This window comes from Agelaius tricolor, unplaced genomic scaffold (genome assembly GCF_023055355.1).
Source record: "Agelaius tricolor isolate 1412-34295 unplaced genomic scaffold, bAgeTri1.0.p SCAF_11, whole genome shotgun sequence".
Taxonomy (NCBI): Eukaryota; Metazoa; Chordata; class Aves; order Passeriformes; family Icteridae; genus Agelaius; species Agelaius tricolor.
Genome location: NW_027269271.1, coordinates 2,530,677 through 2,553,347, shown reverse-complemented (window position 1 = coordinate 2,553,347; position 22,671 = coordinate 2,530,677). Strand labels below are relative to the sequence as shown.

Below are 22,671 nucleotides of genomic sequence, written 5' to 3'. Positions count from 1 at the left end.
CCAAGACCCAAGGAAAGAAGTGAAAGTGTCTGTTTGGAGCACACTGAAAGGCTCCTGCTGGTGCCAAGGCAAGGGAGGAGTCCTGGTTCCTGGCCTCCTGCAGTCTGATCAGGGCTGCAAAGAGATCTGGACCTTTCCATGGGCCAAAGCCAGAGCTCAACTACCCTTGGCAAGTGTTTATTTTTGGATGTTGGTTTTATTTCTTTTTAATTTTTCTTTTCAGATTCAGCTATAGTTGTGAAAATGAGTGGGCAGAGGATTAATCCAGAGGAAAAAGGAGGGAGTTTCTGGGGGGGCAGAGGGCTAGAGGGTTGGGGATGCAGGAAGCCACAGGTATCTCTGCTTTCTCTCAGCTCCCCAGTCTGTAAAACGGGGACAAGGAGGTCGATAACTTACATAAGAGCTACTAGCACGCAGCATTCTGCAAAAGCTCCCAAAAAACCTCCTGGATGGCAAAGCACAATGGGAGCACAGACAGCCTCATCACTCAGACAGCAAACTCCTACATGTGAGAACGCGGCGGGCGTTTGACGTAGCTGCTACCCAAATGCCAGCAGGTGACGAGCAGATGGGGCTGCCGGGTGCTTGTCTGAGGTCTGCCTGAGCAGAAGGTGCAGGGGGAGTGGAGATCTGAGTGCTGGGGCTTTTTTTTTTTTTTTCCCTTCTATTTTTTTTTTTTCTCCCCCTTGTGTGTGTGTTGTCGAAAGCTGCCACGTGGTTCTCACCAGAGATGTAAAAATAGAAGCCCTTGGCTTGCGCGGGGCTGCGGCTTTATCTGGGAGCTGGGGTGTCGTGCTCTCCTGGTTATTTATAGGTGGCAGGCAAACCTTGGTGTTGGGAAGGATGAAAGTTTGACAAGAAAGTCTCACAGATATGTCTGCTTAGCAGAAAGAATTTTGAATGTAGAATCTGAAGAAGGAATAGAGATGGAAGCAAGTTTTGATACAGAAGAAAAGAATTGCTGAGCCAATCTTACTGGATAACCAAGGAGGCAAAGGGTGTGTTAGTTAGAAGGGGTTTTTATGGCTTAGAGCAAAGGATAAACCCACCCCAAACAAGAAGATGTTTTTACCAAGCAGAAAGAGAGCACAGGCAAACAAGGCAGCAAAGTTGCAAGTAGAAAAAGGTCACAGAATTTTCCACTGCAAGAAAACTGAAAAACAACTTCCAGCTTAAACTGTAATGTACTAACTTTGAGTGATTGGAGAATAGTAACATGAATATGGTAATTATAGCAGTTATGATAGGCTATAGATAAAAGTTAAGGTATAGATTAGTTCTACTGTATTAAGATGCTCAGCAAAGAAAAGTCTATAATGCATTGTAACCTAAACTAAGGGTCTGCAGGGCTGCCTGCAGCTGGAGCTGACAGCTGTAGGCACAGCTCTGTCACCCACCACCCTGCACTGCTGTAACACCTTGGATGGAATAAACTGCATTTTGGAGAGCCCCTGGAGTCCAGCATCCCTCACCTTGGGAGAAGGATGAGAGGAGCAAAATGAGGAAAATGTTTCACATGGTGATTTTGGGCCGTGCTTGTGCTTGCTGGGAACCCTGGGTTTTTTCCTAATGGGTGCCTCCACCAATCCTGCAAGGATGGTCCCATCTTCAGAGAGGCTCTTCTCTCTGATCCATGTGTGTGACCTGCCTTGGGGACAATGTGGATTTAAACACATTTTAGGTGATTGGCTTTAAGGCATTTACAGCATGGTGTGGCTAAAGCTGATAGGGCAAGAAATGCTTATAGTGTATTGTAATTGGGAAATAGTTGTTGAATAATAAAATAAGTTTTTTCCTTGCACATCTCCAAGACCAATTTTTACAATTATAAAAATAACTCAAATTATAATTAAAACCAAAACAAAATTACTAATTATACTAACTAATAGTTCAACAACTATTATATACACAAGGGATGGATGGATGGATGGATGGATGGATGGATGGATGGATGGATGGATGGAAGGAGCTGATGAAGAGCAGTGCAAAGGACAGTGGCAGTGAGCAGCCAGCTCAATGTGTGGTGTTTTGGGAGTGGGGATCTGCTGTTCTGGTGGGGCAACCAGCAGAGCAGTGCTGTACCAGGTGCAGTCTGTAGTCCTTCCTCTTACAGCCTTTTGCTGTACCCTGAGTGGTCCCAGTCATCTTGCACCGTGCAATTTCCTATATTTCTACTGCTCCTGCAATCCCTACTATGTGCCCCAGTGCAGCCCTCAGCTTGGAAGGGAATTGGAAAAATTAATTGGGTATTAAAAGCCTTGGTGGGCTGACCCTGGGTGGGTGCCAGACACCCACCAAAGCCTCCCTCTCACTCCCCTCTGCAACTGAATTGGGGGAGAGAAAAAATAACAAAGGGTTCATGAGTTAAGGTCTGGGAAAGGTCACTCACCAAATACCATCCCGGGCAAAACAGACTTGAATTAGAGATATTCATTGGATTTGTTGCTAACAAAATCAGAGCAGGATAATGAGAAGTAAAAACAGAGACTAAAACCACCTTCCTCCCATGTTATATGCTGAGCATGATGTCACATGGTCTGGAACATCCCTTTGGTCACTTGGGGTCACTTGTCCTGGCTGTGCCTCCTGCCAGCCTCCCATGCACCCCCAGCCCTCTCACCATCAAAAGCAGAAATGCCTCATTTCTGTGTGAGCCCTGCCCAGCCCCAAGGAAAACATCTCTGTGTTCAGCACAGATGCAAAGCACAGCCCTGCACCAGCCTCTGTGAGACAAAAACCCTGCCCCAGCTGGGAGCAGCACAGAGGCACAGCTCTGAAACCTGGTGTCCCAGCACAGATGCCTCTTGCTGCTTCCCCCTCCTCAGCCCTGGCACAGGAGAGACCAAGGCAAGAGGGTCAGTCTGAGAATCAAACCCCCTCCTGCCTGCAAACATTGAGGAACACCCTGTGCTTTCCTGGGAAGGCATCCCTGCCTGTCTAAGGCTGGGAATAAAAACCAAGATCCCTTCAGACTTCCTGAAGAGATTGTCCCACTCTGCCCCTTTCCCTGTGATAGTTTGTGAGCCTTTAAGGATGAGATGCTCACAGGTCCCCAGCACTGGCATTGCTGTGATGGGGACAGGGGCCACCACACCTGGTGGTGCCTGGGAATAGGAGGCAAACAATTACAGCTGAAGAGGTCGTACAGCATTGCAATCCTGAAAAGAAACATTATGATTCATCATTCCTGATGTAATGTCATCTGTTTAATAAAGCTGTAACTCACTCTGGGCTCATTTTTAATGGGGCTATTTAGGTAATGGTGTTGGGTTTTCTCTTTCCCAACCTCCCCCCATTCCCATACTAAGTAGGATTTGGACTGAGCACTTGGAAAGTGCTATTGTAGCCAAAGAATTTTTTTTTTTTTTTAATATTTACAATATCTTTCAGGCCATAGCTGAATGGGGTATTATTTATGTCAAATCACTACTTACCCTGAAATATGGGGGGAAAGGAAAGCCAACAGCTGGATATGGTAATGAGTAAATAAACCATGTGTCTCTTTAATGATAGGGACATGAATTCGTGCCGCATGGGGAAACGGCCGGCGATAAGATGCCTTTCACTGGGGCTGACCACAGAGCAAGGGCACCCCAAAATTTATGTGGCTGGAGGGCTCCCTTGGCAGCTTGCTGAGAAGAGAGATGGTCTGGGGTTGGCTTTGCTGCCTGTTCCCTGCGGGGTTGTTGTCCACACGCAGGCACAGCAGCATTTGCTGCCTCCAGCCTGGAGGCACGGCGTGATTCTTCCCACAAAAAGCTGGGTTTGGTTTCTGTGGATGTCTTGGAAACACGGAGTTCTTAAAAATCCAGAAAGGTCATTTTAGGAAGAAGTGGTGGGAGGGGGAGTGGCTGTGATACCAGTCCAGAGGGAGAGGCTGTAACTGTTCTTGTGGTCTGGGGTTTCTTCAGGGTGATTTTCTGTGTGTGTGTTGCAGAGAAGCAGGTCTGGGGATGGACATTCTGAAGGCCTGTTGTTTGAACACCCACAAGTGACATCAGTTGTCTGTGTCCTCTCTAGAGCAGAGTGGCAGGAGTCTTTCTGTCTCTGGGGATGTGCTACAAGGGCACAGCCAGAGAGTGGGTGATTAATGCAAACTGTTAAAGGAGAGGGGAGATGCCAAGGGGAATTGCCTGAGGACAGCGTTGAAGTAGGTGTGACAACACCAAACCTCTTTCTGCATTCAGCTTCCTGCACCAGGGGCAAAGAGCTGCTTTCATTTTGTGCCAAACTGGGGCTTGTGTGAAGTTTTGGTGTGAGGTAAAGCTTCTACCACTAATTATTCCAAAGATGAATTCCACACTCCTGCACACATGCAAACCTGGTGGGAGCTCTCAAGGCTGAGCATCCCCCTGTGCTGTGTGGAGTGGAGACACAGGGCACCAATTCCCTGTCTCACAGAGCTGATGCTCCACGGGGTGAGCACTGAGCTGCAGCCAGGTGGGCCCATTTCTCTTGAAGTCAGTTGTGTGCCTGGCTCTGTGTGCTTGTAAGAAAAAAATCAGAGCTGCAAAACTGGATGGATCATTTCTGATATAGCAAAATCCTCTTGACAGTGGGCAAGAGCAGATGCTTTGGGAGTGTATGAGAGCTGGGCAGATCCTTCCCACTTTATCTACCTGGCTTTGATGTAGGGACTGTCTCAAATTAAGGAGTCTCTTAATGTCAAAAAGGACTTGACTTCCTATGTGAGAATTACATAACCTTTCAAAATTAATGTGTTCATTGTACATAGAGCTTACTAAAAAACCAAGTCATCCCTGCCCTCTACCACAGTCCTCCTGAAAGGAGGAACCAGAACTGTAACTGGTTAGAGCTCCTTCTAAGATGCTTTAAATTGGTGTAAGTGTCATTAAAAATATTGCACCTTGCCACCCACAGATTGTTTAGTTGGCAACCACACATAAAGGCCAGCAGGGTTTTATTTGAGGATGTGTTGTTTTATTCACATATTTTTGCCTAATTCAAAAAGTGAGGTCACTGGTTTTAAGAAGCCAGAAATTACAATAAAAATAACCTCAAGGCCTGTAGAGCTTTTGTGGCTGGCTGCACTTTGTATTTTCCCCCAGACTTTCTAGATGGGAACTCCCTGTTGTTTATCTATCTCTCCTGTTATCATATCAGGAGCAAGAAAGGAAACAAATAAGGAAACTTGGGAAAAAAACACCAAACCACAACAAAAAAAGCCCCAAAACCATAAGAGCCTCAAAATATCCCTCACTCAAAGCAGTTTCTACTTTTGTCCCATCCGGTGGTAATTTATGGCAGTGGAATTGGACAGATGCAGGAGCCAGCCCTGTGCTCTTTGGAGGAGCCAGGAAAGGCTGGGAAGGTGAGCTCTGTCTGGAGGAGAAGGGTGGTTTGTGTGCTGTGGGGTCACCACGCTTCCTGCAGGCTCCTCCACTGTTTCTTTACAGGCTGGCTGTCCCCTGTGACTGCTGCTGAGCTGCATCCTGTTTGGACCAGGGGATTTGGGGCTCCATGGACCTGAAAGGAAGGTCAGGGGATGTCACATGAAGGTGCTTGGACTCCTGCCCACCCTGAGGAGGTGAGCTGGTATCTGGTGATGAAATGGTTAGTGAGGTATCATATGCTACAGCTCTGGGACAGGTCATGGATTTAATATTCCTTTCTTCTGCTTCCTTCTTCGTGCTGGTCCTTCACCAGAATGGGGGTGATGGTTTTCATCTGCCTTTTGAAGAGTTTTAGATCTGACATGTTCAACAGCTGAGACTTTGGTAGGGGATTATTGCCAATTTCCCTGTAGACCTTCAAAATGTTCTTTGCTCTTGGTCTAACTCGGTGTAGCTTGGCCTGGACACCTGTGCTCATGTCAGACACCACCTAATTCCACCCACGGGTTTGGTTTGGGCTCTTTGGAGCAGAGGGCTGCTCTTCATTACTCCAGCCCTGTGTAAGCAGCTGCTAAGGCTGAATATCTTTGGTGCAGTAAGAGGAAATTGTTTCTGCCTGCCTTTCATGTCTGTACTATCACTTGAGGAGCCTGTGCTGCGACCTACCAGGGCTGTGCTCACATGGCTTAGAGTGGGAACCCAAACCAGCATGTGTCTCCTGAAACAAAATACCAAAAATCTCATCTCATGAATGCTGTCGAGAATGTGAAATTTGTGGGTAAATCATAATGTGGTTCATGGGGTCAGCAGAGAAGGATAAACCTGCCACTTACAGATGTTCCAGGCAATAAAAAGGGACCGTAAAGAAAAGCCCCTTGTTGCCAGGCAAAGCCACAGGCACAGAATTGAGCTGTGCCTGAGGCCTCCCGCTTTCCTGGGGAGCAGGGAAGGGGTTAAGTGTGGAGCTGAGCACTCAGCTTGCTCTGTATTATGTCCAGGTGGCATGACGTGTGAACAGACGAAAGATAAAAATCACAGCGGATAAAATCACAGAGGAAATGGCTCTGTCTGAGCCCAGATCACGACGCCTTGCGCTGACCCCACAACCTGAGCTCCATCAGTCAAGTTGTCCTTCCCTTGACTTCTCACCCCATGCTCTGCTGCTGCTGCTACTCCATAAAAGAGGAGGGTGGTGGGAGGAGGGGAGAGGCGGCTCAGCCCGATGACTAAGAGGGTCCGAGGACACAGGTCAAGTTCTTTCTGCTGGAGTCTGGAAGGGAAAGCTGAGTACTCTACCAGACCCTGCTATAAAGTGATCTTCACCATAAAAGGACTGAAAAGTAACTGGGAGGAGAGTGTGGTCCTGTCCTGCCTTGGCTGGGCATGGGGATGGGGGTGGTGGAGCAGAGCCAGGCTGTCCCAGAGCCACAGAGCAGTAGCAGTGTCAGGGCCTGTGGCTTTGCTTGGGAGGGTGTCAGGTCTGTGACTTGTCTGCCAGTGGGTCCCTTCCCACCCAGCTCTGCTGACAGGAGGCCAGGGAAGACTCCAAACCACCCTGGGTAAGGATGCTGCTGCTGTGCCCTTGGTGCTTGGTCACCTTCGAGAGAGAAAGAAAGTCTTTGAGGGCTTGGATCAACTCTGTGGGCATCTCTGGGGGGAATGAATCTCCTCAGTCTCCTTCATCAGAGACAGGTGGCATCAGTGACAGAAATAGTGTGCCACTGTCCCAGAGCCAGGCAGCCACAGCTGTGGGCACGGGCGCTCTCCAAGCTTCGCTCTCAAAGGAGCCATGTTCGCCGCAAGGGCTGGAGGATGCTGGAATTTGCTCCCTTTGTCTGATCCAAAAGTGTCTCGTTTTGGGGAAGGCCTTCTGGGCATGCTGCATAAGACATCTGTTTTACAGGGTGTTTAGGATGGGGCTCAACTCAGCCTTCCCAAAACTGGGAAAGGCTGGGAAGTGGTTCCCAGTAGTAGCTGGCCGAGTTCCCCTGCCCTAATTATCTTTTGCAGCCCTGGGATTTGAGTGTGTTACCAATGACCCTGTGCTGGGGCAATAAGAAGTGGGAGGGATTTTTAAGTGATTAGGCTGTAAATGTCTCTGTACATTTGAAAAAAAAAAAAAAAAAGGTGCTTTGCCTGTGGTATAAAGATGCAGGAAACCACAGCTCTGGTGGCTTCATGCCTGCATGGCAACTTGTATTTTCAATTCACCTTTACCTAGTTCCCTGTGTATTTTAGTTTAGTTTAACCCAGCAGAGTTTAATTGGAATTTTTGCACCAGAATGGCCAAGCTGGTTTAGAGCTGGCACTCCCTGAGCTGCAGGTGGGCTTTGTTGGTAGAGATGCCTGCAGAGGTACTGGAGACTGAGTTGCTGGGAACAGAGTTATGGCAGGAATGGGCTTGGGCATCAGCTGCTGGGTTTTTCAGGCAAAAGGGGAGTGTGGCTGAGCTTGGCTTAAGTGTCTGCTGAGTCTGCTGCCCTGTCTGTGTGAAAATGATGCCAAAGGACCAAATGCTCTGAAGTCAACAATATCTCATGATGACCCATCCCAGGGTGGTGATGCTAGGGGAAGGTGAAGGTTTAAAAATCCCATGCCTTTTTGAAGCACTGCTCCCCTGAGGCTGTGATTGTGATCGTGTTCTGCTCAGAGGGGCAGGTGGGCACCTCCAGACAGAGACTGACCTGGAACAAGGAGGATGGTGATGTACCCATTAAACAGTGATTTAGAGCTTAATGAGCATCACACCTCTGCCTCCCCCTGCTGTGAGGAAGGTCAAGGTATGATGACCAGGCCCCATCTATGAGCAAAGGTGTGTCTTGGCTTGACAGCATCTCTCATGCCTTTGACAGCATGTGTGGTTCAGAAAGTGCAAGCAGCTGTTGACAAGACTGACACTTCCCTGTCCTGGCCAGGAAGGGCTATCCCAGGAGCACAGGCTTCAGCAAGGACCTGGAGGATGCCCACGCAAACATACACGACTTTTTTGGGAGGCAGGATGCTTGTCTGTGAGCAAAGCCACCTCTGTGTGTGGCACAAGGGGCAGCTGCATTTGGGGCTCGCAGCGGGCTCTGCAGGGTGTGAGCAGCCAGGGCAGCAGCCCATCTGTGTGTGTCTGCTCCTGGAGAGGCTGGAGAGCATCACCACTCCTCCTCCCCAGGGAAAGCAGCTCCGTGGCACGACCTCCCACCTGGGGAAACGAGATCAGCAAATGACTCCTAAGTAGCATGTCCATCACTGTCAAATTGACCACGGATGTCAAGCGTGAAGCGGCTGTCCCCGCGGCGTGGCCGGAGCCAGCCCCTTAGCTGGCTGAGCCGAGCTCTGCTGACTCCCCGTGATAGCATTTTAATGTGAGGGATGACAGAGGCCTCCAAGTTAATGTCTGCAGAGAGGTGACAGTTTTGAATGTCAGCCAAAGTGGAAGGCCTGCCTGGAATTTCGCAGAGAGGGAAGAGGATGGGCGTGAAATTAGCCCAGGCAACCGTGTCTGCCGGCAGCCTCGCGGTGCTGATACCTGGTGCTCCCAAAGCTGGCAGCCTGAGCAGAGCCTTCCCCCTGGACCTCAAAGGACCACCTATGTGTGGCCCTTCCCAGGAGGGTCTCCAAGGGCTGGAGAAGGGATTTGAGCCTGGAGATCCCTGTTGCACTCCTGCAAGGACCATGGGGATGTGGAGATGGAGGCAGAAACGCCGTGCTGGCGATAGGAGGTGGAGATGAGGTGGGAGGCAAGCTGGTGTCTGCCCACCATTATTAAAAATAACCAGTGCATGTATTTAGATGAAGCCTGGCTCTCAGGAGCTTGGCTGGCTGCCTGAACAGCCCCATGGAGTCCCACAAGGAAGGCACTCCTGGTGATTAAAATCTGATGGCAAAGAGCATCCGAGTAATTCCTAAACAGCTCATTCACGGGAGGGAGCGAAAGCCTCCTAATGCTCCTTGTGCGGATGAGGAAATGGCCAGTACAAATCAGCCCGTGCCAAATGAGCAGGTATTCCTGTCCCCTTCCCCAGCCTAGGGCCTGAGAGCTCCCTTTGCTGTGCCTCAGTTTCCCTCCTCTCCATAGGCATAAAATCTGGATTTCTTTATGGAGAAATGTTGGAGAAAATAAATGGCTTCAGGGTTGCAAAGGGCCTGAAGACTGCAGGTGGGAGGCATTCCTGAAAGGAGACGAAAGCAATGACAAGATACTGAGCACAGCCAAAAGCTAGGCTGGATTTATTAAAGAAAAAACGAAGGAGACATCTGTGGTCAGCTTGATAAATTGTCTCCCCCTCAAAGCCATGTTTCTCTGTTATTGTTCGCCTGTGATGGGATCTTGACAAACTCTTCCCCGGGCTCAGGGGCTAATTGCTGAGTTCACAGAGTTGCAGATGGTCTTCCATGCTGTCATCTGAGCTGGCACTAGGCTGAACTGGCTGTAGACTGGCCATTGGGAAACCATTAATGGGTTTGTTTGGTAATGCAATACAGGGCACAGTATTTCCTTTTAAGTCCAGTAGAGCCCAAACTCTTCCATTTGCTGGAGAAGAGTCAGTTTCTGTTTGTGTTCCTTGTGAAATCCTGTCTGTGGTATGCAAAAGGATTTTCAGAAATCTGTGTTGGATGACCAGAAGATCAGGAAGAAGGTGCTCTGCTTCTCCTTACTGCAAAAGCCCAGGGAGGAGGAAAAAGTTCGGTTGTCTGTGTTCCAGCAAAGCCACGACTTGGGACCTCTGGTGGCCTGCTGTCACCCTGTAGGGATACCCTCTGACTTGAATATTTGGGAAGTCACAGCTTTGACACAAGAGATCTTTGTGAGAGAAATTGCCTGATTCCCAAAGCAGGATTTTGACTGAGAGCTGTTTCAATAGAAATCTGTCTTTCCATTTGTGTGTAGATAAGGCAGTGTAAGGAATGCTGTCAGATAAATAAACGCAGGTGGTGGCTCATGAGGAGCAGGATTGTAGTGGGCAAATCTCTTCAGAAAATATCTTCTGGGTGTTGGAAGCTCCTAGGGATTCCAGGAGCTGCTAAACCAATCCTGTGTTGCTGGGGTGGCACCTCAGACTAGGCTGAGGTGGTGGTAACAGAAGTGGTGAGTTGTGGCTGCTCTTCTTGCCAGGGTTTCACCTCCAGCTGACTACAGCCATGTGGAAAAGGAGATGAAGGATTTGTCCACCCCTTGCTTGAAGACAAGAGTCCTGCTTTGTTGTTGCACTGAGGGCAGAAGAGTGGCTGCAGGCCAGTTACACAAAAAAACCCACCAGAACTCCTCACAGATATGTCAAATGTCCATTATATGTAAAAAACAAACAGACAAACAAACAAAAAAAAACCCCACAAAAATTCCCACCAAAACGTCAGCACACCCACAAACCAGAAAACACTTCCAAGTGGGGAAAAAAAAAAAAAAAGAACTGTGGACCCCCTAGTTCTCAGCACCCCAGAAGTTCAAGTTAGTGTTGGCTGGTTTTAGCTGGATACTGAAATGAAATGGTATTGGTGCTGAGAAAAGCCTCTTAAAATAAGGAGAAGGCCTAAAATTAATCCTAAATTCCTTACTCTAAGTTTAATGCTGTCTTTATAAGCCTGGGCAATTGACTGGAGAAATGCTGGCCTTTGTTTGACTATTTTTCTTGGCAGCACTTTGACCTTTAGGTATCTCCTGGCCTTGACCTCAGCTCTTTCCCAGCCAGGCAGCCGTGGAGGAATGCTGCAATTTGCAGGCTCTTAATCCCAATATATCAAATGCCAGTCTTGAGCAGCACTGCTGGAATCTGCTGGAGCATTGACCCGTGCTGTCCTTGTCTGCACTGCTCCGTGGCTCCTCTGAGAGCCTTGAAGGACACTTCTCTGCCCAGGAGGATGTGGACCCTTCTCCTGCATGGGAGGGATGCCACAGGGAGGCTCTGACTCCACCAGGAGGGTGTCTCTGATCATCTCATGGTGGATAACTTCCCTGCCATCCCTGCTGGCACGCAGAGCACTCGCTTTCCTCCCCACCGGTTCATTTTGCAGAACCTGTTGTCTCCCAAAGTGTGGGTGGAGGCACTGTGGGAGAAGAAGACCCGTGTGGATTAAACTCCAACTTGGTGCCATCCCTGCCTCCCTTGGTGAGAGCTGTGGCTGAGCAGGTTCCCCCTCCTCAGGCTGAGGCTAGAGCTAACTCAGGGGAGAGATGTGTGCGGTCGTTTATCCTCCTCATCGACAGATGGGATCCGACAGCTTCTTCCCTTATGCAGTCACAGACTCCACAGCTTGCATCTTTTCCCCTTTTCTGCCAGGAATAACTTTAAGGGGGGCTTTAAAAAATGGTTCATTAATGTTCTGGAAATGTTGTTTTGTGTGTGAATTGCAGGAACTATTTACAGTAACTTCTCAAATGAACCTTGCGAAAGGGGAATAATTTTGCTCTGTGCAAATTTCACAGCCTTTTACTGCTCTGATTTTTGTTTATTTTTTTTCTTTTTTTTTTTTTTTCTTTTCCTGACAGCATCTACATTTTAAAGTTATGGCCCCAGGCTTAAGAAACCCAGTGTCTTTTTGGACCAGGTGAATTATGAATCAGCCTTGAACTCCTTTCATAGTGCTGAGTATTAATGTGTCCATATTGCAGAGGGTTAGTGACTTAGCCAGTGGGTTGAGCAGAGAGCAAAGAGGGGACTTGAGGTCTCCAAGTGTTTAAGGCAGGGCACTATATTCATTCCCTGCTAGACAGATGGGAGACAGTGAGGCCCATGGACCTTGGAGAAATTAATGGAGCTCTCTGAAAAAAAAAACCATCCTGCTTAGAAATGAAATGTTAGCTGCACTTCTGTGTGCTCTGTGTGGCTGCCTTTATTTTTATTGGTCCCTCATCCATTAAAGTTGTCACCTCCTGATGTCATCCCAACTTTCTTTCAGGAGAAGGCTTGGTGGAAGAACCCTTCCATGAAAATGGGGATATTGGCCAGTTGTGCTGCCTGCATCTCGTTTTAATGGGGGTCATTAACCAATTATCAGCTTAGCTGAAGATACTTGCTGTAAATTTAATTAAAACTGATTGTGTGAGGTGAGATTTTTCTTGGATGGGAGCTTTGGTGTGCCGTGAGGTGGGAGACAGCTTGCCCAGGCAGAGGGTCAGTGGGCAGGCAGCTGGCCTGGATGTGTAACTGGAACAGTTTGGCCAATATTTTGGTCAATATTGGTCAAGTCTGGAACAGTTTCATCAATATTTTGGTCTGGTCAGTTTTGTTGATCTTTCCTGACTTACATGAATTACCTGCAGACCCTGGGTTTCTGGAGAGATGCTTTGGATAATGCTGCAGCTCCTTTTGTCCCCAGTATCCTGAGGCTTTTTCCTACCTCTCAAACCCATCTTGCTTGCTTTGGGTTTTGACTTGCATTATTTATTGTTCCCTTTACATCAGCCCCTCTGCTGAAGCCAAACCTTGTCTCGTTGAGCTTGGCTTCTTGGCAAGTCTGAATCTTGCAAATACATCCATGTTCAGAAGAAAAACAACTGTTTAAGGATTTAGAATTCAATTGAAAGCCAAAATGAAATACAACATTTCATTCTGGATAATTAATAGATTTCTTTTGATAGAATAGCACTGATATTTTTGTTGATATTTAGTAATAAGTGCTGTCACTGAAATGCTTCTTTTCAAATATAATTTTAATTGAATTTGAAGCAAAAGGCATTTCAAGATGAGGAAAACTGAACTGCTGGGCTCAGAAATATTGCAGATAGACGTCTTGATTTTTCAGAATTAAAATATTTCAGTCTGAAGAGCTTTCAATGTGAAGGAGTCCGGAGTGATTTGAGGAGTATTTCAATGTTCCTGAATCTGCATTTTTCCCTGCTTATAGACACAGTATGTGTGTGTGGTAATGGAACATTTTTTACCTACTTCCACAGTAAATGAGTAGCTAGCACAGTTCTTTGGTGAAAAAACTTAGAATTTAAATAGACAAGCTGGCAGGTTATTTAATCTCTGGATAATTTTGCCTGCCAGCAGAAGAGTATTTTTCACTTGCCCAGCTCAGTCTTTGGCCAAGCCAAGAACTGAAGCTGGGTTTTCTGAGTCCTTGTCCCATGTCCCAGAACAAGATCCCTGTCTTCTCTCTTTGTCTGCGGTTTGTGATAGATCACCCAAGTCTCCTGATATAATTTCTCTTCTGCTTCCTGACTGTATGATTTGAAACTTTTATAAACAGGCCACAGCAAATGCATGTGACACACAAAAATATGGGTATTCATCAAAGCAGCACAGCTGCTCCCGAAACAATGGTGCTAAGGAAGCCCATTCATACTAATTACAGCAGCACAAAGAATTGTGTTGCTAAATTTGCTGGCAGGTCCAAAAAATGTTTTGGCTTGACCTGAAACAGTCTCTTTTGGGGGAAAAGCTTTTGGCAAGTTGAAATGTTTTAGTTTCACTCTAGGAGCAGCATTTTGTTCTGAAGCGAAAGGTTGGCTTCAAGTGGAGACGAAGAGTTGGAAGATGGAACTTTGGTTTCAAGTCCAAGTGAAGTTTTTTGTTTGTTTGTTTTGAAGGAAAGAATGTTTTTTCTCTTACCCTTGAGTTTGATAAAAAGGGATAAGTGGAATGGTGGTTTGGGCAGCTTGTTTTCCCTGGTCTGAGCTCTTCAGCTGCTGGAGAATGGCGTGACCCTTCTGCAAGCACCAGGAGAAACACCTCACTTGAGGGTCAGAGGCCCAGGTGACCTGTCCCTTCTCTGCTTTGGCCCCAGAATTGTGCTGAGCTGATCACTCTGGTGAAGCCAAGTAGCCCTTGTGTGCTGGGGGAGACAGAACAGGGGCAATTCCTCTCCTAAATCTCTTTGTTCTGAGCCCAGAAGGAACAGAGTGTAATTACACTCCACATACCAATATTTCTGTGTACTCCTCTGATGACATTCCAACCACACAATAATATTTTCCTTTCTGAAAATAGCAGGCTGATTTAGTGAGATCCTTGAATGTTTAGAAAGTCTGAAAATGCATAATTAAGGTATCCAGCCAACTCCCCCTTTTGCCTTGTAATTATTGTGTGTTGATAATCACCCCGAATGACTTCCACCACCCGCTCAAGCTTAACTTTGCCCCGCAGATCTGTCAAAACAGAGACGTGTATCAACATCTCAATTTGCTATTACAACAGAGGGAACAAACTTCCTTTCCTCTTCAGATGAATCAATTTTCAACGTAATTTCACAATCGTGCAGTGGGTAGAATGCACAGGCACAGCCTCTGCATGCCTTTCTCTTCAAAATCCTACCTGCATGAACCTCCTGGTTTATCACTGGGGTTGGGTACCTAGCACAGCCCCAAAGAGCTGCCTGGAGAGAGGGGCAGTAAAAGGCCAGCAGCCTCATGGCAGACATCTGAACTGAGGTGAAAAAGCAAAATGTTTCCAGCCCACATCAGCTCTGCTGGCTTCAGCAGGAGCTGCTTTGTCTGTGTGACAGGGTGCACGCTGGAGCCCGCGTGAGTTGATGGCAAAACTGTGCTTCATGTTGTTTCAGTCCCTGCTTTTATTAAGCAGCCATTTGGATGACATATGGAAATTAATGTTATATTTAGGCATGTCGTCCACGAAGACAGTTACAAAACTATTTTTAACCCTAATACTTTTACTAATCCTTCTAAAACCCACCAAGGGGCACTAACTCTTCTCCAGCAGCAGAGGAAAACTCAGCTGAGTCCTTAGGGGTGTATTTCTGGGTGGGAAGATGTTTGCTAGAATAACTCATTCACTTCATTCTGATTCTGCTCTTATCTCAAGTTGCTTTGCCCTCCTTGCCAGCATCCCACTGATTCCTTTGGCTTGCCATACCCACAACCTTGCTGTAGCAAGTCCCAGGACTTGGCAAATGCCTGGGGCTGCTCGTGGCTCTGGCAAGCACCGGCAGCTGTGTTGCAGATCTGTTCCAACACACATCTCTGTGGGGCTGTTCCTCTGCTGGCCGTGTCAAAATCTAGGGTGCTGCTGCTCCTGTATGCCCAGTGTTGCTCCAGGTGCTTGTTTGCTAACCCTAACCCTAACCCTAACCCTAATCCTAAACCCAACCCCAACCCCAACCCTAACCCTAACCCTGCCCACAAAGCACACCAGCCCACCAGCAGCACTCCTTTTTTCCTTTAAAGAAAGACTTTTTCCCAAGCCTTTGTGCAAGGGAGAAGCCATAAAGATGGGGTTAACAGCTGACATTGTGGATGGGCCATCCGAGTTGCCAACGGAGATGCGAAAGCACCACTGAAAGCTCTGAGATTGATTTCTTCAGGAGCTTTTGCAGAGAGGCCAGAGGCAGCGTGCCAAGATCTCCCAGGATGGCTCCTGTCTGGGGTATTGCAGCGCATTCCTGCCCATGAAACCCTTGCTGTAACCCACTGGGGTGTTCTGCGGGATGTCTGCAGAAGGCTCCGTTCCCTGCTCCAGGCACGGCCTCCCCCAGGGGCCGGCGTGTCACTGTAATGTGACTCCTCAGCTTGATCCAGCTGCTGGGTGGGGAGGGAAGGAGCTCTCTGCTCCCTTTGTAGCTCCGTCCAACCACTCTCCCTGCCGGGATGCCAGCCCTGCTCAGCCTCAGATAATCCAGCCTCTATTTTTGGGGATTTTTTCCTATTATTTTTAATTTTTTTTCCTTTTTCCTTGGCGTCTCCTGCAGCCCCCCAACACCTGCAGGCCTTGGGAGATGTGCGTGCCTCCTCCCGTGGCTGTGCTGGGCAGCGAGCAGGGATGATTACCTTGCACTCCTGCACTGCAGTGCAGTGATGATGGCAATTTATCAGGCTGTTCCCTGGTGGACTGGACTTGACCTGGACACGAGAGCCTCAGTGCTTCCAAACAGCTCCACTCACGTGGTGCCCACTCCAGCTTTCCTGGAAGGCAGGCGGGTCTGGCGGGAACTGCCTGACACGCCGCCATGGATGCAAAATAACCTTCAGTTAGGGGGGAAAAAAAAGGGATAATGAGAAAGAAAAGATACAGAAAAAAACCCAACCTTCTGCCCACGATCCCGTGGTAACCCTAGAAATATGGGCATTAACGTCCAGAGAGCTTTCTCCTCTGGATGAGGGGGGAGTTAATGGGTTTGGATTATTTGTGGTTATCTGGATTTCAGATTGACACCATAAATATTCAAACTCTGAACCTGGCTGGATGCAGCCGCTGTTGACTTTTGTATGACCTAGCTGGAAACTTTAAATCAGCTGTCGACTTGACTTTCAAGGGAGTGAAATGCTCCAAATCCACTAGATAGCATCTCCTTGGTGTTTTATTACCTCCTGAGAACCTCACTTTGGTAGGGACCCAACTCCAGCCTCCTATCAGAAAGCAGGGCTTTGTTAAGCTTGCAAAGTTGTTAAACCTGCCATGTGGGAATAAGGGTGTCCTACCTTGTGGCAACACACAGGGCTTATTATACTGAAAGTACATGATTAATACACAAGCAAAATGAGTCCAGATGCAAGCCTAGCATTGTGTTATTAATGGGCTAACACAGATCTCTATCAATGGTGCTCTCTGTCTGCTGGATCACATTGGATGCTTTCAGTGGGCTTTATGGGGGCGAGGGTTTTTTTTAAGCATTCCTTTGTCTTTTGAAATGGAGGTATAAAGATTTTCTGAAGGTATTGAGTAGGTTTTGCTGCCAATGTAGAGTGTGCTGTCTTTTTGGTCAAGAGTCCAGGGCTGGTTTGTAAAGTGCTGGGTGAGTCAGAAGTGACACATGGTGGGTGAGCAGTTGTGAGGATGGGCCAGCAGTGATGTCTTGGAGTGGCTACCTTAAACAGAGGCTAGGCAAGATTAAGAGAATAAAAGTGGGTATTTATTGAAGGTCTTCAAACAGCTACACCTTGGGCAGCCAAAAGCCTCCAAGGGGCTACACCCAAGATGGACAATGGTCACGAGATTTTTCAGACAGACACAAGCTTGGTCCATTTACATATCAGGGGTTAATCCTCCAATTACAGCTTCAATGAAGTCATATTCCCCCAGTTTGCTGCCTCCCAACTCACTTTTGTTCATACCTTTTGGGGCCTGAGGCAGTAGGGTGTCCTTGAGTTTCAGGCCTAGAAAGGAATTCTTTTATCTGACCAAAATGTGAAGACTGTAGCTAACACTCTATATAGAGTTTAGAGTCATACACTGAAGCAGTACAGGATCTAAAAAATATAAAAGCTACATCCTAAGGCAGCAGCAGTGCCACCTTGAAGGGCACTTTCTTGCCCAGTGACAGGGCAGAGCAGCCCTCCAACACTAGACTCATCACAGCAAGCAGTGTGTTCAGCACCGCCAGCTTAATGAATGTCACTGGCAGTAAAGGTTATGGCCTTTGGTGGAGAAAGAGACTCAAAGAGCATTTTGGTGATTCCATGGTGGCAGTGGGGAGGGCAGTGACAGAGCTGACGTGTCCCTGCTCTGCAGAGCTGGGCAGTGCCTCCAGGGGTGATGCTCTGGACACTCAGAGATGGATAAGCTGGGGCTGGATGTTTTGCCAGAGTTGAGAGGGAAGCTGCAATGTGGCTGGAATAAAACCTCCAAATCTTTGTAGCCCCATGGGAGATACCAGAGAGCTCTTTGCCTTTTTTTCCCTCAGTTCCCAGCTGAGGGCTAAACTTCGCAGAGCCATGGCTGGATTTGACTGCCCAGCCCTAAGGCTGATCTGGTTCACAGCAGTGTGGGGCACTCAAACACCAACAGTGGTGTGGCATGAAGTGGTTTCAGGTCCACACAAAGTATGGTTTTAAAAATGCAGGGGCTGGCAAGTCCAGGCTGACAGCTTTTAGACTAATTGGTTTGATGGTCTGGACCTCTAATGTAATGTTTTATCACGTCCAACAGATTCCTGTTCCAAATTCCCTGAGGAGATCCCTAAAATAGCTGCTCAATGAAAAGCTTTTCCCTGCAGCTAAGTGAGAGGTGCTGGCATTTGAGAGATTTTGGAAAACCAACCCACAACCTTATGGATTATTTCCCATCTCCTTTGCTTCTCTGACAGTGAATCACAGGCAAATGGGTGGGAGTTGTAGTGGCCAGTGCTCCAGGTCCTCATTCCATCCCCACCTCTGCTGGGAAGGTGCTTTTTCCTGTGGTTCCTGCTCCTGGTGCTTTGAGATCCCCCTCTGCACAAGTCCCCAGAGACACATGGTGTTCTGGACACCACACACACAGGGGTTTGGAAGTCCCAGCATGGCCACAGCTGTCATTTCATGTCTCCAGCCCACCTGGTGTCCTATTCTGCAGCCTGCAGGCAGTGGGTTCTTTGTCTTGGTTTGGAAAGACAGGAGTCTGCTAAGGAAGGCAGGAGCTTCCCTGAAATGGAGAATGTAAACCTTCCCCACCCCTCCAAATTGCTATAAATTTAAAATTAAGGAGCTCTCAGGCAAAAAATATGGGAGCAGGAAATAACAGTTCTTTAATAGGGAAAAAGAAAAAGAGTAAAGGATAAAATAAGCAATGCAGTACACCAGAACAACACTGACAGAGTCAGAACCCAACCTGACACCCTGTGGGTCAGGGTGTTGGCAGCAGTCCCATTGGAAATGTGGCTGCAGCCCTCCTGCAGTGTCAGGGCTGGTTCTGCTGGAGCAGGGATCCTGCAGAGAAGGATGGATTCTGCCTCTGAACATCCAGTGGAAGGAGAGGCAGCTGCTGTTCCTCTGGGGAATCCAGTAGAGAAGCCATGCTGGTGTCTCAAAACCTCTGGATTATATCCAGGTAGGAATGCTTGGCTCCTCCCTCTGGGCTCACATCTCCCAATGGGATGCTGTAGTTCTTATCAGCCATGCAGTGACATTCAATAGCTGTTATCAGCAGATGTCCCCTCCCCAGGGAGGAGTGAATGTGGTCACTCAGAGAGAGATAAGGCAAACTGCCCACTTGACAAAAGATAACCTGCCATACAGATGGCAATGGAAAACACCTTGCATTGCAATCTTCAACATCTTGTAGGGACACCTTCCTCCAAGCTCACTCCTGGTTATGAAGATGTCTGGGCTCTCTGGTACAGCCCCACGTGCCTTGGGCTTTTAATACCATCTATGAGTTGCTCTCTGCCGACTAAGATTAATTGAATATGTAAAACAATAGGTGCAAGGAATTAATACAGGGCTTTGTAATACAAGATGACTTTTATTCTAGTTTGAATACTTCACACAGCAGCTATAAGTGCATTAGTTTTATTGATCTATATTCATAGAATTATTTAAATGTACCCTCTGGTGCTGAGTGTCAGGGATTTTCCAATGCTTGCCACTATGCATTTTTCATTAGAGGCTAGCCAAGGTAGATCCAAACTTTGACTGCCCAGGCAAGATTAATTTCATCTTGACAGCCCCAGCCAAACACAGGCAGAGTGTTTTGAGAGCTGACCACTAACCATGGTCTCACACCACGTCCCCTGGAGCGGTTTCCTGGGCTGCCTCCTTTGGGCTCTCCTGTCTCGTCAGCCTCTCAGTGCTGCCAGGGTACACTGGCTCCCAAACACCCTGGCTCCAGCAAGGCTTTTCTTCTGAATTCTGTTTTAAAGAATGAAAATGGATGGGTTCCTATATATAGCTGAAACTCTTGTATTAAAGCCCTGTCTGTACCATGCATACTAAGCCTGGCCTGATCTTTCAAGGTCAGATGTTTGGCAGGTGCCAACAGTCTGTAGCTGGTAGAACATTTCTTCCATCCAAATGTGACCGGATTGCCTTGTATATAATCAGATTTTTTTCCCCTGCTTTTGTCTAAAAATGCTCTTTCCCTTCCCTAGTGAGGAATTTAAAAGGGAAAAAAAAAGAGGAAAAAAAGCAACTTAATTTCTGGTGAAAAGCATTCTCAAGTTTTTCTTTTAATGATGTTTAATAGTTGTTACTAGCCAAAGGAAACCTAACTTGTTTAGGATGAAAAGGACTAAGCTTCCCAGAGAAAACCAAAATGTGATGGGGTTTAGTGGTTAGAAGGGAGGCAGGTGGGAAGGCAGCTTTGCCACCCAGGTTTGTAGTGAGGTTGGGTGAGGAATGGGGCCTCCTGTAACCCCCCTTTCCTGCACTGGGCTGCTTGTTAAAGCCATGGGGAGTCTCTGGTGTCTGGTAAGAGGCTGAGCTCACGCTGCAGTCCTTTCTCCAGGGAGGACACTGAGAAGGTGTCTGTCCTTTAGCTGACAGCCTAGTGAGACTAAAACTCTCTGAGTTTTCTGTCTCTCTGCTAAATTGGGTTAAAATTAGCTGACAGGTTCCAAAGCGATTGAAACACAGAAACCTACAGTGTAATTGCATAAGCCACTTTCCTTGGGAACCAAGCGAAAAAGCACCAGCATGTTTTACTGCACTTATTATAACAATCATTCTGTGTCTGCTTCAATGTGCACAGCACTGTCTTGATGTGAACTCGAGAAGTGCTGGAGGGGTACACAGCCCATGGGCCTCCTTGGGAGGGTGTGTGTGGATGCATGCAGCAGGAAAACCTTTGGGATTTGGGATCCCAGCCCAGCAGAGGTGCTGTTATCAACCCTACTAGAGAGGCTGTGCCTGTTACCATCTAAAGCCTCCTCTGAAGCCGGCCTTGCTCCCCCTGTTTTGTCCTTGGGGCTGGAGGAAGGAGCTTTCGGGGGATGCTGCTGCCTCTGAGCTGTTCTGCCTTAGGGCTGCTGCTTTCCCATGAGAAGGCTGAAACTCCAACTCATCCTTTCAGGATCAGGGAGTGGGGTCTCCTCTGGGCCGTGCAGCAGGGAAGTGCTGCCTGCTTCCTTGTCCTGTCCTGGCTGATGGTGGCTGCAGAGCTGTCCCTGGAGAAGGCTGTGCCTCAGGGCTGGAGCAGGGACACGGTTGCTTGCAGCCTAGCTGTGCAGGTGGCCCTCAGGTGTGTCTGCTCCTCCCAGCTGTGTCCTGTGCTCCAGAGCAAGGGCAGAGCCTCACAGGGCTGTACAGTGTGGAGGGAGATTGCCTCTGCACTCTATGGACACTTGGAGGGAGATCTTTGCTCACCTATTTTAATGTATTTATTTATTAATGAATGGAGGGGGTAGGATGGAAAGGGTGGGGTCACATGGGCCCTGGCATCACTATGTCCCCATGTGTTGGGGAAGATGAAACAGGAAAGCCTTATAAATATGATTGCCTGGCAAAAGATTCTGAGAATATGGAAACGCTAAGTGAGATTGAAATGAAAGCAAGCTTTGAGATCCCTCAGTTACTAAACAATGGGAAAACAATGGCATGGCCAGCTGAAGGTGATCCCCTTTTGATGAAACAACACCCTCTGCTTGCAGACAGCACCAAGGGGCAGAGCAGACCCTGCTAGCTTGGCAGAAGGGGTCCAAAGAGGAGTTTTTAGGGTTTAAAATGTAACACAGTATGGTAATGTAATGATTCTTACAGCTGTATGTAAATGCTATAGGATTTGTATCTTGTACTAGATTGGTTAGTGAGAATTAGAATATTCAACACAGAAGAAAATTTATGGTATTGTAACAGGAACTTCACTCTCTTTTACTCTTTTGTCCTCTCTCTTATCCTCTTTACTCTCTCTCTCTCTCTCTCATCCTCTTTCCCACTCTCTTTACTTCTCTGGGGCCTGCTCTGAGCTGTGGCTGGCAGCTCCCAGCAGGGCCCTGCACCCAGGCCCTTTGCAATAACCCACAAGTTCCAGACCTGGCTGCAGAGATCTCAGCTCTCCATCCATCCTGACCGTGCTACCCCCGACGCTCCTACACCCATGGCTCAGCATCCTCCCCGCAGCGGGGCCGGGAGATGGAGCCGGGCTGGGCATCCCCTCGCTCTGCTGGTCCCGAGCCCTGCCGGGGCCAGCAGCCCCCCAGCAACCCCCCAGAGCCTGCCAGGCGGCTGTGGCGGCGGGTTCGTGAACTTGGCTATGTTTTATAGCCACTAGAGGGGGGTCAGAGACTGCTGCCTTGGGCTGCCGGCTGCGGGGAAGCCCGGCTGGGGGGCTCGGGCTGAGCCCCACCCGGGCAAGCAGCCCTTCCCCGGCTCTCAGCGTGTTCCCAGCGCCTTTCCCTGGGGAAGGACGGGCTGCCTGCCTCTGCTCCGCTTTCTCCCCATGGGGACGTGGCCGTGTGAGCAGCGCTGGGTTAGCAGGGAGCCGAGCTGGGGAGTCCTGCAGCCCACCGAGCTCAGCTCCAGCAGCACTCTGTAACCCCGAGCCAGCTGGTGTCCCCCAAAGTCTTCTCTGAGCCTGAAACCACCTGAGTGGTGTCCCCCAAAGTCTTCTCTTTAAGCCTGAAACCACCTGAGTGGTGCCCCCCAAAGTCTTCTCTTTGAGCCTCAAACCACCTGAGTGGTGTCCCCCAAAGTCTTCTCTTTGAGCCTCAAACCACCTGAGTGGTGTCCCCCAAAGTCTTCTCT

At 48.3% G+C, this 22,671-nt stretch overlaps 1 long non-coding RNA gene across 3 annotated transcripts in view; it reads left to right on the top strand.

Moving 5' to 3' along the window:
* Positions 1 to 22,671, top strand: part of LOC139594129 (uncharacterized) — a 40,780-nt gene that overhangs the window by 5,735 nt on the left and 12,374 nt on the right. The window contains exon 4 of one of the 3 annotated variants that reach the window (XR_011680513.1): positions 5,418 to 5,548. The exons of the other annotated variants lie outside the window; for them this stretch is intronic. This is a non-coding gene — a long non-coding RNA (uncharacterized lncRNA). The remainder of the gene's footprint in view (positions 1 to 5,417; positions 5,549 to 22,671) is intronic. 3 annotated transcript variants of the gene reach the window in all.